Genomic DNA, 17218 nt, shown 5'->3' on the forward strand with positions numbered 1-17218 from the left:
TCTAGAATGTGTTTTTTTTTTTTTTAAACAGAATACTACAGAATAAGATTTACAGATTATAATAATTTATTTTTAAAATCATATCTGTTTAAATGTGTATGAGGTCCGTTTGCCCCGTTAATTTAATGGGAATAAGGTCATTTATGGTAGCACTTCTAAGACAGTAAACGACCAAGTTCTCTCCAATTCTCTCTCCTCTGATCTTGAGCATGTAGTACAATGGGGAAAGGAGTGGCTGGTTACTTTTAATGCATCTAAAACCAAGCTTCTCTCTTTACATCATCAACATTCTAATCCACATTTGTCATCAATTGAAATGAATGGCTCTCGTCTTCAGGAGGCCTCAAGTTTTGACAAGCTTCTGGGCTTGACCATTACTCTTGATCTTAAATGGAACACGTACATCAAATCTGTTGCCAGGGCCGCTGGAAAAATGGTGGGATCTTTCTATCGATCCAGTAGATATCTCACTGCTGATGCAATTCTCTATCTATATAAGAGCCAGGTACGTCCAAGGATGGAATACTGTTGCCACATCTGGGCAGGAGCTGCTAGAAAGGACTTGTCCTGCCTTGATAGAGTTACAAAATAGACTTCGTAGCCTCGTAGGAGATGTCCTTTTCTCTTCCTTGCAACCTCTATCTCACAGAAGAGATGTTGCGAGTTTGTCTCTGATGTATCGTTATTTTCATGGAAAGTGTTCGACTGAGCTTCAATCTATGGTCCCCCCTCGCCAAACTTTCACAAGAAACACTCGTCTAGCTGTAAACACTATCAATAATTCCCCCCACTCTTTATCTGTGCCTAAACCTAAACGTAGATTCCATGAACAAAGCTTTTTTATTAGAACTGCACGCCTGTGGAATTGTCTTCCGTTTTCCTGCTTTCCGGCTGACTACAATATGGTTGTCTTCAAGTCTAACGTAAATAAGTTCTTGATGAGCCGTTCCATATAAGTTATCAAATTTAACAAATTTTCATTACTAATGATTATTATATTGTCCAATTTCTACTGTACACTCTTTAACCCTTATCCTTGAGTGGCCTCTTGGCCTTGATAATGTGTTAATACCTATGAAAAAAAAAAAAAAAAAAAGAAAAAGTCCAATGTGAACAAGTTCTAATTGAATCGTCCCCCTAAGTAATCCAAGTTACAAAATTCCCACTGTTTACTATGCTAAAATCACAATGACTAATGTATACCTATTAACCCTTATCCTCGAGTGGCCTCTGGGCCTTGATAAGTGGTGATACCCATGTAAAACAAAAAAAAAAAAAAAAAAAAAAAAAAGAAAAGGTCTCCAATCCACGCTCTTAATTGCCAGTTTAATTTCAGTTTTTAAATGAAAGGGTGGGGGTGGGGGGGGAGTAATTTTAAAAAATAACTTTATGGAATGACAAAGGTTAAAATGACCCCCATCCTCTCCTTTCATTTAAAAACCATGATCTAAGGTGGGTATTTTTTTTTTTAATTCAAGTGTGGACAGCTTACAACCTGCACTTCCAAACTGGACACTTAAGTTTATTCCTATTTCCTTTTCAGATCAAACAAGACCCGGATATTCAGTCTTGGCTCGTTTGTATCGTCAGTGAACAGTCATCAATGTTGTCAGCCAATGAAAGCGATGGATGCATTATGAATCAATGAAAGAAACAATGATGGGTGCATTGTGAAGCAATGAAAGAAACAGCGCTTGATTTATTTTACCTCAGTCGCAGTTCTTGAGGCTAACATTTGATCTCTATTTGCGATGCATAGATGTTCGAATATTTCATTAAAGTTCTATTTTATTTCTCAAACGTTGAGTTAGTAAAAAAAGTTAGTAATATTAATTTTCTTTTCGCTTATTGAACAGATAACGAAGTTATATCTTTCTTTTTGATCTCTTTGTTTTACTGGATTCCAAGACAAAAATTAATCTAGTCTAGTGGAGTATCCAGTAGTGACGGGACGATTTCAACCCCCCCCCCCCGATACAATTACCGATTTTGTACTTATTTCCATATTCCGATACAATTACCGATTCTGTTTCCGATTCTTTATAAATCGAGCTACTTCCAGGTAGTGTATCAATTGTCATGGCTATTAGTGGTTGAGAAGGTTTCTTGTTATTAAAGAAAAGGTTGTGTTAATAAACCTCTGTACAGACAAACCTTAGACACTCGAAGACAGTGTCTAGTAGGCATTCAAGGTCTCTTTTTTCCCCCCAATTTTCTTATTTTGTTCAAGTTCAGGATGAGGTATTCTAATGGATACCAATCATTCATCCACTACCACACACATTCAATCCTTTTAATACTCCAACCGCCCCTTTCAGTGCAATTACTAGAATCTATCTTGCACTTGGTTCATCGGGTATATTTGCCAGATAGTTTTTTTTTTAATTCTTTTTCATGAGTCCATTTGCTCCTACAATTGAAGGAGTCAAAATGTGTCTAGTTATAGACAGTAGTGCAAAGAATTGCGCAAGGTGTTTGATGGACATGATATCTAAACACATTGTTTTGTGCAGCTACCATTAGCGATTCCATTTCGCTATTCAAATGTCCTTTCCTTAGCCATGTCTAGGTATTTTAATGACCACTGTAGACCATTATGTGTGGTTTGCATTTATCCGGGACATTGCGTGTTCTATGGAAGGAGGAGCCGGCTCAATCCATCCTTAAAGTAAAGTCATCATAAAACCATTTGCCATGGTTATCAAAAGAGGTGGAGAGTGCTAGAAATTGAAAAGTATTGTCAAGGAACACCACCGGATAATTTCAGTAAACAATCACTGATGATGACCTGTGTGAGAACTCCTAGTGAGTACATAATAATAATAATAATAATAATAATTATACTCTAATATTCAGTCTTTTGAGGTCAACAGTTACCAAATGAATGCAAGATTAAGAGCAAAATTACTTTTCTTCAACACTGAAACTAGGTCAAACAATCAGTCAGTTTTCTTTCTATTATATTGACTCAGTTGAAAGAAAGAGAGGACACATTTTAAAATAAACTGTTACACACGGGATAAAAACTCTTCTATACCACTGGACGACGCTAGACAACCCATCCTTTTAAGAAAGAATTTACATTTTATTTCAGAGTGTCACGACTGTTTAACCGTTAACATCAAGGTCTTCTTTTTTTGGGGGGGGTACACAATTGAACTACATAATTATAAGTACATAAATATTTGGCCCATATGGTTAGGTCGTCAGTATTGCACACTTCATGCGTGCGACGACCTGGGTTCGTGCCTATGTCGGAGCACGTCACTGATGAGATGCAGTAGATCGAAACTCACTTTGGGTCTGGCGTTGTCCGTTGTCGATGCAATTGCTCGATTCTATCTAATTCTGGGTTCTGGCTTTATCGTGATCGGGTATTTATATATCTAAATATTTATTTAATGACAAATTAAGGAGGTATGCAAAACTTGTCTAGCTGAAAACACTATCAATAATTTCCCCCACTCTTTATCTGTGCCTAAACGTGAATGTGGATTCCATGAACAAAGCTTCTTTCTTAGAACTGCACACCTGTGGAACTCTACCGTTTTCCTGCTTTCCAGCTGACTACAATATGATTGTCTTCAAGTCCAATGTAAACAAGTTCTTGATAAGCCGTCCCCCTTAAGTTACCAAATTTACTGAATTTCCATTACTGACAATTACTATATTGTCCAATTGACTACTGTACACTCTTTAACCCTTATCCTCGAGTGCCCCCTGAGCCTTGATAATTGGTGATGCCTATGTAAAAAAAAAAAAAAAAAAAAAAAAATACTGGAGAGGATGTTTAAGACAAAGCAACTCTTGACTACATATATGCTTACGCCTCCCAAATGGGCATGAAGATCAACATGTCAAAGATGAATATACTTGTTGCCGGCTTTGCTACATCTGAAAAAAATGCCAAATTCCCAAACAGTATCGTCATCAAAGAAGTCGAACGCTTCAAGTATCTGGGATCGATGTCGATCGCAACTGATGAAGGAAAAAATTACATTGTCATATGTGTCAACAGTACCCGGCATACATTCATTTATTTGCAATCCCACAACTGGTCAAGGATGGAGTACTGTTGCCACATCTGGGCAGGAGCTGCTAGAAAGGACTTGTCCTGCCTTGATAGAGTTCAAAATAGACTTCGTAGCCTCATAGAAGATGTCCTTTTCTCTTCCCTGCAACCTCTATCTCACAGAAGAGACGTTATTTTCATGGAAAGTGTTCAACTGAGCTTCAATCAATGGTCCTCCCCCTCACCAAACTTTCACAAGAAACACTCATCTAGCTGAAAGCACTATCAATAATTCCCCCCACTCTTTATCTGTGCCTGAACCTAAACGTAGATTCCATGAACAAAGGTTCTTTCTTAGAACTGCACGCCTGTGAAATTGTCTTCCGTTTTCCTGCTTTTTAGCTGACTACAATATGGTTGTCTTCAAGTCCAATGTAAACAAGTTCTTGATGAGCCATTCCACTTAAGTTAACAAATTTACCGAATTTCCATTATTAACGATTACTATATTGTCCAATTGACTACTGTACACTCTTAACCCTTATCCTTGAGTGGTCTATGGGCCTTGATAAGTGGTTATACCTATGTAAAAAAAAAAAAAACAAACCTCTGGTGCAAACGCCAGGGTGGCCAGAATCAGGACACAGCTCTACACCGTCAAGGCAGATGTTGAATCCACCTCTGGCCTGTGTGTCTATGAACTCCACCATTGGACCCATGACTGGCTCTTCATCATGACAACTTCAGCAGGTGATCGTCCAAGATGGTTAGCTTTGATCCATGACATTGTGAACTCTACCACAAGTATATAGATGATAAATAATATACATATATGGGGGAAAGGAGTTTGAATCGTGTGACTTCGATGTAGGAGGCTGCTACTTGGGCCATAAGTTGAAGGGATAATATGTAGGGAGTTAGCAGCAAGATGTCTGTTCACATTACACTTAAACTTCTGCATATCAGTACAGTTTGTAAAGCAGGAACACGGAAATGAATTCCAAAGTCTAGCAGTTCTGGGGAAGAAACTATTAGAGTAACAGGCCTTCTCACATCTAGGGATCTCTACTGTGGAGGCGTGGGATTTTGCTGCTTGTGGGGTTTGTCAAAGGTATTTATGTAGAGGGCTTGTAGTACAATGGCTTGTAGTTCGTCAGAGCATCCACCATTAAAATAATTCTAGAACAAGCAGAGGGATGCAACATTTCGTCGATGGGATAGAGGCTGAAGCTTAGATGAAAATTAAGGACCTATCAGGTTGGCGACTCTTTTGAACCCTGTCCAGGAGCAAGAGACTAGAAGCAGATGCACCAGCCCAAATGTGATAACAGTACTCCATACAGGGGCTAATGGTGGTCTTGTAGATACACAGGATACTTTCAGGTGTAAGTAACTTTCTGGCACGGTAGAGAGAGTCCACCTTCCTGGTGACTTTCTTCGAATACTAAATATTCCTTCAACTGTAAAACAGGAAAAGCTCTGCAGATTATTTAAAGAATTCAACCTTAGATAACTATAGATAAGAAAATTAAATTTTTAAATATTGCTTTTGACCTAAATGATAATTCTTTTTATGCCCCCCCCTTTTTTTTTGTGAAGAAAAATTTGTGTTTACCCTCAAACTACCCTTTAGTTTCCGGTATTATTTCTTCATTGGAGCCAAGTCTCTTTCCCTGGAGCATTCTTTTGAAGTCTGCAAACAACTAGTAGTCACTGGGGACCATATCCAGAGAATAAGGTGGGTGTAGAATCAATTTTACGTGCTATGTAGTTTTGCTATTGTTTCAGAGACTAGTGATACATTTCATTGTACTGATGAAAGAACACGTTTTTCGTCTTTATTTGTAGCGGTTTCTTTTTTTTTTTTTAATGTCTTCCTTCAAATATACCACAAACGCTATATAATATTTACTATTGATAATTCTACCTTTCTCCGAGTAAGTGACAAACAAAGTATCTTGCACATTACAAAATACAAAGGCCGAACCCTTATCTGCTGATGCTTACTCAGCCGATTTGACTCAAATAGTGGATCCAGGTTTCATCCCTTGTAATATATGGATGCAAAAATTTCTATTTGTTGTACTGAAACAGTTGGAAACACACCAATTCACTGTTGTTTTTGAACGATTGAACAAACACGGTGGTCACTTTGAATGCAGCTTTATCGTTGACAAATGTGTTGGATATTTGGCAGGTGACCCTGTAAAGAGAAGCATTCGATGGGTTGCCCACACGCAAATTAATTCCATCTGAGAAATGTGAGGCTTTCCACCATTGTCTATTGAAATGCATAATTTGACCAGAAATATGCGCGAGAAATATCGATCAAAAGAATTGGAACAATGGACAATGGGAAATATTAAACATTCCAGAATGAAAGAATGTTTATATAAATCGACACAACAGAAAGCAAAGAGGACAACAGAGAGTTGGTCATAGAAGAGAACAAACTGCAAAAACATCTGCATCATACGCCGGCACACGCCTTCACTGATGTTACACCAGTCATACTAAATCAAAAAGGTCGTCATTAGGAATGAACAAAAAATTTTAATAAATCAGCTGTGTTGTGTTTTATTTGCTGCCAAGTGTATATATTGTAAACAATGACAAAAGTCGATTTAGAAATTACATACATAATTGTATATACAGGGTGGTCAAAAAGTCAGGTAACATGTTAAAGGTAGAAAAAACAATATGATCCATTATAATCTCTATTCGTTTAATATTATTTCTTGGATGAAATTTTTCCACAACAATGGATTGGTCGCCGTGGCCCAGTTGAATGGCCAGCCAGATCTCCGGATCTTACCCCTCCTGATTTCTGGCTTTGGGGCTATGTAAAGGATAGCGTTTATGGCAAGAAGCCTGATACAATAGCGTCTTTAAAGTTATTTATTGAAGAGGAGATTGCGCGGATATCAGCTGACATGATTACACGTGTTACACAATCAGTGGTTAATCGCTTCCAGCGATTGATAGAGAGAAATGGACGACAATTAACAAAATAAACATATTTCATGTTTGTTTCATTTTATATTTCAATGTATGGTACTTAAATATACGTGTATTGCTAATATCGTTTTTCTTTAAAATGTTACCTGACTTTTTGACCACCCTGTAGACTGAAAAGCATACTGAATGATTGAGCACAGCAAATATATAACACATGTTAATGTAAAATGGGGAATACAGTTCCTGATATTTTCAACTGCTACCTCATGAAGTTTCAATTTATGATCGATCAAAACCAATTTGTACTTTTTTTTTGCTTTCTAGGACAACTGTTGAATTTGAGCGACCAGAGCGTTGAGCATCATTAGTATCTGTATGACTACATTTGAAGTCAGAATAGCACATTCTAACCATCATTTCTGATAGAGCAGACCAAATTAAACTATTCAAGTCACTGCTTTACCTGAACAGTATTTTCCCCCATCAGAAAGCAATGCTTTATCAACTCACGAAATCCAGATTTTTTTTTTTCTCTCGAAAATTCAAATTCATCTCCAATAGTCGAAAAACAATTGATTAACTGCACTAAAATGCTAGAATGGTCCGGAAGTGGGAAATTATTTTATGTTAAATTTATATGCAAAACTGATCCCACACTCTAAATTCTAAAATAATTGTTTTTATTATTTTTTTCTGGTAATGCAAAATACGTTTTATTTATTTTTTTTATAAAATTTTCAATTTAAATTCCCTTTTTACAGTATCGTTCGTTTATTAAATTGTTAGGTGAAAGTACAGAATAATTTAAAAAATAAATAAATAAAAATAAAAAGAGGCCCATCCTCCCATGTTAAGAATGCACTTCTAAATAATAACATTATTATTTCAGCACGGTCCGTATTCTGCATAACTACCTTTTTTTCTTATTTTGCTTCCCTCCAAGTTTTCAGGATGTTCACACGTAACCACCTAAAAATTTATACTCTCATTTGAAGAGGGGATAATTTAATTGAGGGTGTTAATCTACAAATTTACTTATCGTGAAAATTTTGGGTGCTTGTCCAGGATTCTACCTAATTGATAATAATAAAAATAAACATTATGATGTACGTACTCGTCACCAAAGGCAATTGTCATATACCAAAAATCACTAAATTGATGAAGTAGCTTAACTAAAAAAAAAAAAAAAAAAAAAAAAAAAAAAAAAATCAAATTTTATGTGAAAGCGAGAGTTTGTGTTTTGATCCGCCATAAAGAGAAACAACTTAATTCGAACTAGAGATCAAAATCAGTCTTTACTACAATTTACTATTAAAATCGATGAAAATCGTAAACAAATGATTAAACTACTTGACTAATTTACATGATTTTTGGAATATAATATTTTCGTTCCGTATGTGGGTGTGTTTAAATTAGGTTTAACACTGGACAACAACTTTCTTGCCCTTCGGGCCAAGATCACAGTGTAGTATCTGTTCTGATGCTGCAGTGCTGCACTGCTGCAGTGCTGCTGCTGCTGCACTTCATTTTTTCTGTCCTCGGTCAGTGGAAGAGAAATCTTTCATAACTGAGACAATTTTTATTTTTGTTTCTATCCAGAGTGCCCCTTTTTGGAGAGTTGGATTTTCCCTACATTAAAAACTGACCTTGTGTCTAATTGTCCCGTGGGAAGGCAAGTAAATAAAAACAATCAAATTTCGTATACTAGTTTTTATAAGACTCGTAATATGAGGTCGGAGAAAAAAGTCAACAGTTAAACATTAAACCAAAAAAATGAAAACTTTAAATGAAAAACCGATTCAATTACGTTGTTTCGAAATTATGTTTTAGCTTTTTTTTTTTTTGGCTGTATGCCATAACCTTATAAAATACATTAATGTTTTTGTGGCAATGTTACGATTGACGCAGTTACAAATTAAATCGTTTCTAGGTAAATGTCGATATCGGAATATCGTCCGCGTCCATCAAGCTTAAACCTCGAATCGGAAACTCTGAAACAAAATGAAACGAACTTTATTTTATTGAACGCAGACGATTTTTTTTTTTAGCGGTGATTTTTGGCCAGGGTATTCCGATATCGACATTTACCATATATATATATATAAGGGTAATGTCGCCAAATAGGTTTGCGGGTGATATGAGAAAAGGCATTAAAAATGTTTCTTATCTGAAACTTTATTACATGAGGAGTTATTTCGTGTAAAAATCTAATTTATTTTTACCGATATGAACTAGAAAAAGGCACAATTAAAATATGTAAACAAAGAATCAAGATGGATGCCACTTGTAATTTCGTAAGCATGAAACAGCCTTGACCTTGCGATCAAAAACAAATATCGCGTGAAACGGAACGAAATGCAAGAAAAAAAAATGATTTAAACAATTATTTTAAATTATTTTTTCTTTTTAATTTAGAATGACAAATAGTTTAAACATTTAAAAGTTGTTTAAATTATTAGTCATTCTAAATTTACACGAGTAAAAAAAGTTGTTTAAATTGTCAAATTATCATGCTCCGACTAGTTAGCTTTGCCTCGGTTCGTTAAAAAAAAGAAAAAAAAAAAAAAAGAAAAAAAAAATTGTTTGAAAGTTGTTTAAATTATTTTTATTTATATATTTCCCTTCTGGCATTTCGTTCCGTTTCACTCGATATTGGTTTTTGATCGCAAGGTCAAGGCTGTTTCATGCTTACGAAATTGCAAGTGACATCCATTTTGATTCTTAGACAATTAAAATATTCACATATTTTTACATGCATTTCTCGAATTTATATGGGTAAAAATAAATTAAATTTTTACTCGAAATAACTCCTAATGTGATAATATTCCAGAAACCTTTTGAGGTACTAGTGGAGAGGGAGGGAGTTTTCTGCGTTATTTTTTTAAATCGTATTTCCAAGTTTAATTAAAGTTTTATGTTTTTTATTCAATTGTAAGGGGGTTTGTATTACTGTACACATAGATTCGAAAAAGTTGTCAAAAAACAAATATATAACAAATAAATGTTATCAAAAGCAAGATAAGTTACTTTTCTACCAAACTGGATATATTTTTCGTGTTTTTATTCAATGTAACATGTTTATTGAGCTCGAAAAACATACAGTGTTTACCGATGTATTGGAAAATTCAAAATGGCGTCTGATTCTCTCTTTAACACGGTAAGTTTGGGAAAAGGTGTTATAAATAAAAACCCAGATAAAATACTGTTAAAAACACGCTCAATATATGTTACCTTGACATAGGTTGACATATATTCGGCGGGTTTTTAATAGTATTTTGTATAGTTTTTTATTTATAACACCTTTTCCCAAACTTACCGTGTTAAAGAGAGAATCAGACGCCATCTTGAATTTTCCAATACATCGATAAACACTATGTTTTTCGAGCTGAATAAATATGTTACATTGAATAAAAACACGAAAAATATATCCAGTTTGGTAGAAAAGTAACTTATCTTGCCTTTGATAACATTTATTTGTTATATATTTGTTTTTTGACAACTTTTTCGAATCTATGTGTACACAAACCTTTGTAAGGTTGAAGTATAAAATAGGTACAAAACACTCTTCCCTCCCCATGTTAAGAATGCCTTTTTAAACAATAACGTTATTATTTACGTCCGGATCAGTATCCGGCGGATCACTCTCTGCACCATTTTGAATGCCTTATTTTTATCATATTACTCGCAATCCCCATTTAACGACATTACCGTTTTATCTTTAACTTAATATTTTTTTTTATAATTATTTTTCTACATTATCGTTTTTCCTAATTTTTGGATATGCTACTACTTGAGACCAGATAATTACGCAGGCACCATTTGTTTCACTTGAAATACAGTATTTTTTCATTATTATAATATAGAAGCGCCGAGTTGTTTCCCCCTATTTATTAAACATGGCAGATTAAAACAAAGTCTCGTTTCGTCATAAAATTTGACTTTCTTAGTTAAAAAAGAAAAAACAAACGAAAAAAAACGGTACTAGAACATTTATTGATCTGCTCTGAAATAATAACGTTATTATTTAAAAAGTCATTCTTAACATGGGGAAGAGAAGGGGTGCTGCTACACCTCTTCTCTTTTGTTGTACCTGTACTTTAACCTTACAATTTAATAAAAACAGATATAAAACTTTAATTAAAGTTAAAAAAAATACTACTTTAACTTAAATAGCGTGGATCATTGGATCAATAAATGCATTAGCAACAAAAAAACCTGCTGGATCAATTTACGTGATATTTGGAATATGACATCTCGTTCCGTGACGGCTACGTATATCAAAGATTTTTCTGTGGTATTCTTTTAGGTTTGATTCTAAATAAGCACCAATTGTGAAAAACTTCCGGGCAATGTCGACTGGTACAGCTATCTATTCAGGTTCTCCGATTATCTTTACTTCCATCTTTGTTTCGCATTCGTTTGTTTATTTTTGTAGTTCGTATTTCTGCAATTTACGGACCGTGCTGAAATAATAACATTATTTAGAAAACCCATTCTTAACATAGGAAGAGGAACTATTACTTTCGCCTAACAATTTAATAAAACAAAAATACCGTAAGAACTAAACTTAAAAATCCTATATAAAATAAAATACAAAAAACAGGGTACGTAAACTGCAGAAGTACTTTTTAAGCAAATTTATTTTTTAATAGAATTTTGGTGCAAGTGCACTTACTGATCCGCGCTATTTTTTAAATCGTATTTCCAAGTTAAATTAAAGTTTTATGATATGTTTTTTTATTCAACTGTAAGGTTAAAGTGTAGAATAGTTACAAAACAAAAAACACCCTCCTCATGTTAAGAATGGCTTTTTAAATAATAACGTTATTATTTCAGCACGGATCAATAAGTGCACTAGTACCAGAATTTTTTAAACAAACCTTTTGATTACATTTTTCGATACTTATGCACTTATGTTACCGCGTTGAAATAACTCAATTATTTAACAAACCATTTTTAACATGGAGATGAGGGTGTTTTGTAACTATTCTATACTTTCACCTAACAATTTAATAAAAGAAAGATACAGAAAAACTTGGAATTTAACTTGAAAATACTATTTAAAAAAAATAGTACGGTATTATCAATTTAATTTATAAATTCATCTTTTGTTTTGTTTTTTAACGTTAATTCGTTACACTAATCATTTGGTCAGATAATTTGATTAAAAACAAAAAAATAACGAGTGAAATCTTTAAACTTTGTTATTTAAAAAAAAAAAAAAATGGTTTATTTATTACGAAACATTTTTTCGTAAATTTTTACATTGTCCAACTCATCGTTCACAGTAGAATTTAACGTTTATTCCGAAAGCCGGTCTTAACGAGCGGAGGTTAATTGTGGAGGTGAGGTGCACCTAAAAACAAAACAAGATACCAATTTTTTTTTTTTTTTTAATTGCGCTAAAATTATTTTTGATCAATTTTTACAACGTGCTGAAGTGCTGCTCCAGCGTATTATAAAACCCCAACCTTCCCATGTTAAGAACGGTTTTCGGTATTATTATACAAACACCGTGACAGCGTTAGGGTTAGGGTTAGGATTAGGGTTAGGGTTAGGGTTAATTCGCTGTCACGGTGTTTGTATATACAAACACCGTGACAGCGTTAGGGTTAGGATTAGGGTTAGGGTTTAGGGTTAGGGTTGGGGTTAGGTTTAGGGTTAGGGTTAGGGTTAGGGGTTAGGGTTAGGGGTAATTCGCTGTCACGGTGTTTGTATAGTTTTACCCGGTTTTCGAGGTTGGGAGGGGGTTATTCTTAACATGAGGAGGTTGGGGTGTTTATAATAAATACACTGGGGCAGTGGAGCTGGAGCGTGGAGCAGTGGAGCAGTAGCACGTCGTAAAAAAATTGACCTTATTTAAAAATAAATAAATAAATAAAAAAATATCTTACCAGAAAAGATGATTGTAATCCAATATATTCAAATAAAAATATTGAATTTCCCAAAGAGTTTGTTTTTTCTTTCAACTGTTTGTCCTTTAAAAAAATAAAGACTTTTCCTTTGCAAAATAACAAATTATTGTTCAACAATAATAAGTTTTAATATCAGATTTAACAATTTGAAATCGAACGTTTTAAATATTTTTTTTTTTTAAATTCTAAAACAAAGTCCATTCATAAAAACAAACAAAAAAAAAAATCGACCAATTTTACTATTTACTATGATTCCATCTTCATCCACGATTCTGGAAAAAAAGTCATTCATCAAATTTTGTTCTCTCCAAAGAAATCAATTTCAAACTAGAGGCAGCTCGAGGTGTCTGCCTCCCTTTTACAAAACTAATTTACTAAACTTACTGCATTTTGTCACAATCACTTTTTTTTTTCTTAAAATTTCCCGTTATTAACGTGACACGGGCTTCTTCTTCAGATGCCCAAACTCTTTCGAACTTAAATGTCGCTTGGGAAAAAAAAAGAGAGTTAAAGGGAGTGAACCACGAACGTTTCCTACTTTCATGCTACGGAAGGTCAATTATGACAAAATCTACTTTTTTTTTTTTTTTTTTTTAAGTTAAATTTAAAAAATATGACAAAAATATAGAAAATAAAAAACTTAGAGGATAATTTTTAATCTCTAAAATATCAAATAGAACTATAAACTGAATTTTTCTCGGACCAAAAAAAACAAAAACAAAAAAAACAAACTGAATTTCTAAAAATAATTATTTTCTTCAGTGCTTAAAAAAGTCCTCTCCTTGGTAAATATGTAGAAACTTATACGAACTTAAATTTCGCTTATAAAAAAGAAAAAAGAAAAAAAGAATTAAATGAAACACGAATGGTTTCTATTTTGTCGCTATGGAAGGCCAATTATGACATATTTGACTTTTTGTTATTGCTTTGGAGGGGGGGGGTATTTAAAATTAAAAAAAACAAACTTTCTTTCTACCTTAGTATTCACCGTTAAATTGATGACTTCATCAGGTTTTCGGATATGCTGAACACGAATATCACATTTAAATTTGGCGTAGACAAGTAGTTTTCTGGATATTAAGATCTTTATTATCCAATGGAATTCATTATATTTTTACCGGCAGCCATGATTTTTCCTAACTGAAAAGTACTAATGCGGCGAATGCGCATGCGAGTTATAAAACACTCCTTCCTCCCCATGTTAAGAATGGCGAACGCCACTAACATCTATTAAGTGATACATTGGAAAAATATCCATATCCAGAAAACTATTTGTCTGCGCCAAAATTGAATGTGATATTCGTTTTTAGCATACCCGAAAGCTTATCAAATCGTCATTTTTAAAGGTGAGTGTTAGGGTGGAAAGAAAGTAAACATTTACCAAAACTTTTTTTTTTTTTTTACCTTGGAGCGACGTAAGGGGGTGTATTAATGGATGGGTGCGTTCGTGTGTAAAACGCTGTGAGGATAACTCACACTCGCTGTTATTTAAGCACATAAAAAAAAAAGGGAATGCAAAACGCATATAAAAATGGCACAAAAATAACGGCGCTTGTGCATTACTGTTTTGTTTTTGACATTTTTTTGTTTTCATTTTGGAAGAACTCCTTTGAGGGGGAGACAATTCAAAGCCTCCTATCTGAAAGTTTTGTATAACCTTTACTTAAAACATGTATTGAATCAAAATTCGAAATTAATAAAATTCCCATCAAGCATTAATTATCTGAACATTTATTGAATTAAAATGAAATTTTTTTAAATTTGTTTTCTCAAAAAGGAAAAAGTCACTTGCAATAATGACTGATCAAAACCATCCCTAAATTTTTAAAATTATACATTTTTATAAAATGGCGACTTTTATTCATTTCAGAATTTCCTTAAATTTATTTTAAGTCAATAAATGTTCAGGTAATCTTGACTGGTTCTTTACCTGCTTCGTTACTAAAAAAGTTTGTCTCAAAATTTTGTTTAGAAGCGGAAGTTGATTTAAGAATGAAAACATGAAATCCTATTCTAATGAAATGAAACAAAACTTCTTCTATTGTGAGAAATTTATTCCCACATAGCTTAGAACTTTCGTAGAAGGCGAAAAATTAAAACACACATTACAAGTGCATTTACCTGATGGTTTAGTAACAGGTCATTTCTTTTTCTCTTACAAAATATACTGCGTTATTTTGCAGCTATGCTAAGCCTGGTAGTTAGACTTCGAGACAAAGCGGTAGCTAAAAAATCTTCTGTGAAGATAAGAAATTATCCCTTGTCATAAGGAGTTGTTCATTTAATTCAACGTTCAATTAGTAAAATGTATTTTCCAACAAAGTTATAAATGTTCAAAATCAACAATCTTTGCCAAGAAAAAAAACACCTAACTTAGTAGGCTAAATTGTCTCAAAGCTACCATGACAATTTGGGTGTTGAAGGCCCTTAATTAATTAAGAAGATTAAAATGAGTGCATCATGTTCGATATTTTATCTCGAACTGAAATTTCAGTTGAAACAGGCTTGTGTTTGCACGGATTAATATTTGAAATCAACCAATGAGAAAGGCTGTTTTAAAAACAATGAGTTGAACTAATCAACCAACAAGATGACATGATTTAACTTGTGCAATTGTTCATATACTACCAAAGGAGCCCCCCCCCCCCAAAAAAAGTAATGGATATCCAGATCTATTTTTTAACTATGTCGTTTTAAGCAAAAACAATATTACATACTTAATTGTCATGTCGAAAATAGTAATATATTTAAAAATTACAAAGATTACAATCAGGTAGAGCAACTGCTATAATTCAAATCAACCAGTGAGAAAGGCTGTAATTAAAAACAATGAGTTTAATCAATCAACCGATGAAATGACACGATTCAAGTCGTGTAATTTCTCACACACTGTTTAAGGGGCAAAAAAAACAAAAAAACTAATGGATACTCATTACTTTTTTTCCAATAATCAAATACAAGGTAAATATGTATTAGACTGTTAATTAGATGACAAGTAAATAATTCAGGTGGTCACAAGGACTCAACCAACTATTGTAGTTTTTTTTTTTTTTTTTTTTTACATAGGCATCACCACATTATCAAGGCCCAGAGGCCACTCAAGGATAAGGGTTAAAGAGTGTACAGTAGAAATTGGTCAATATAGTAATCATTAGTAATGAAAATTTGGTAAATTTGATAACTTATATGGAACGGCTCATTAAGAACTTATTTACTTTAGACTTGAACACAACCATATTGTAGTCAGCCGGAAAGCAGGAAAACGGAAGACAATTCCACAGGCGTGCAGTTCTAAGAAAGAAGCTTTGTTCATGGAATCTACGTTTAGGTTTAGGCACAGATAAAGAGTGGGGGAAATTATTGATAGTGTTTACAGCTAGACGAGTGTTTCTTGTGAAAGTTTGGCGAGGGGGGACCATAGATTGAAGCTCAGTTGAACACTTTCCATGAAAATAACGATACATCAGAGACAAACTCGCAACATCTCTTCTGTGAGATAGAGGTTGCAAGGAGGAGAAAAGGACATCTCCTACGAGGCTACAAAGTCTATTTTGAACTCTATCAAGGCAGGACAAGTCCTTTCTAGCAGCTCCTGCCCAGATGTGGCAACAGTATTCCATCCTTGGACGTACGTGGCTCTTATATAGATAGAGAATAGCATCAGCAGTGAGATATCTACCGGATCGATAGAAAGATCCCACCATTTTTCCAGCAGCCTTGGCAACAGATTTGATATACGTGTTCCATTTAAGATCAGGAGTAATGGTCAAGCCCAGAAGCTTGTCAAAACTTGAGGCCTCCTGAAGACGAGAGCCATTCATTTCAATTGATGACAAATGTGGATTAGAATGTTGATGATGTAAAGAGAGAAGCTTGGTTTTAGATGCATTAAAAGTAACCAGCCACTCCTTTCCCCATTGTACTACGTGCTCAAGATCAGAGGAGAGAGGATTGGAGAGAACTTGGTCGTTTACTGTCTTTGATGTGGTACCATAAATGGTAGTGTCGTCAGCATAAATGAGTTTGTTTTTTTTTAAATGACTATATGTGTTTTTTTTTTTTTTAAATGACTATATGTGTTTCTGTCTGCTATGATAAATGAATTTATAGCCAATGTTCTGACCCGTAAAGACCATGTGTTCAATTGTCTAGAGTGTTTTAAGTCTTATGACAAAAAGTATAAACACTTCTCCAAAATCAAAACTCTGAATACAGTTTGTCATTAATCAACAGGTTTATTGAAAATGAAGAAGGTAAAAACTGAAAACAGAAAGAAAGATTAAAACAGAATTAGTGTGAAGCTTGGTGTGGAAGGGGAAAGCAGTAAATGCTT

General features: G+C 34.0%; 1 protein-coding gene across 4 annotated transcripts in view; it reads right to left on the bottom strand.

Annotated features, from left to right (window-relative positions):
• LOC145296946 (choline-phosphate cytidylyltransferase A-like) overlaps nt 1-14042 on the bottom strand; it is a 241808-nt gene extending 227766 nt beyond the window's left edge. Inside the window, exon 1 of one of the 4 annotated variants that reach the window (XM_080143162.1) lies at nt 13862-14042. The gene's annotated coding sequence lies outside the window, so the exon portion shown is untranslated. Of the gene's footprint in view, nt 1-12864; nt 13404-13861 lie in introns of those variants that run through there. The other 3 variants (XM_080143157.1, XM_080143159.1, XM_080143166.1) reach the window with 3 other exon arrangements.
• Nucleotides 14043-17218: the final 3176 nt, after the last annotated feature.

This window comes from Euprymna scolopes, chromosome 17 (assembly GCF_053919585.1).
Source record: "Euprymna scolopes isolate OS-2025 chromosome 17, ASM5391958v1, whole genome shotgun sequence".
Taxonomy (NCBI): Eukaryota; Metazoa; Mollusca; class Cephalopoda; order Sepiida; family Sepiolidae; genus Euprymna; species Euprymna scolopes.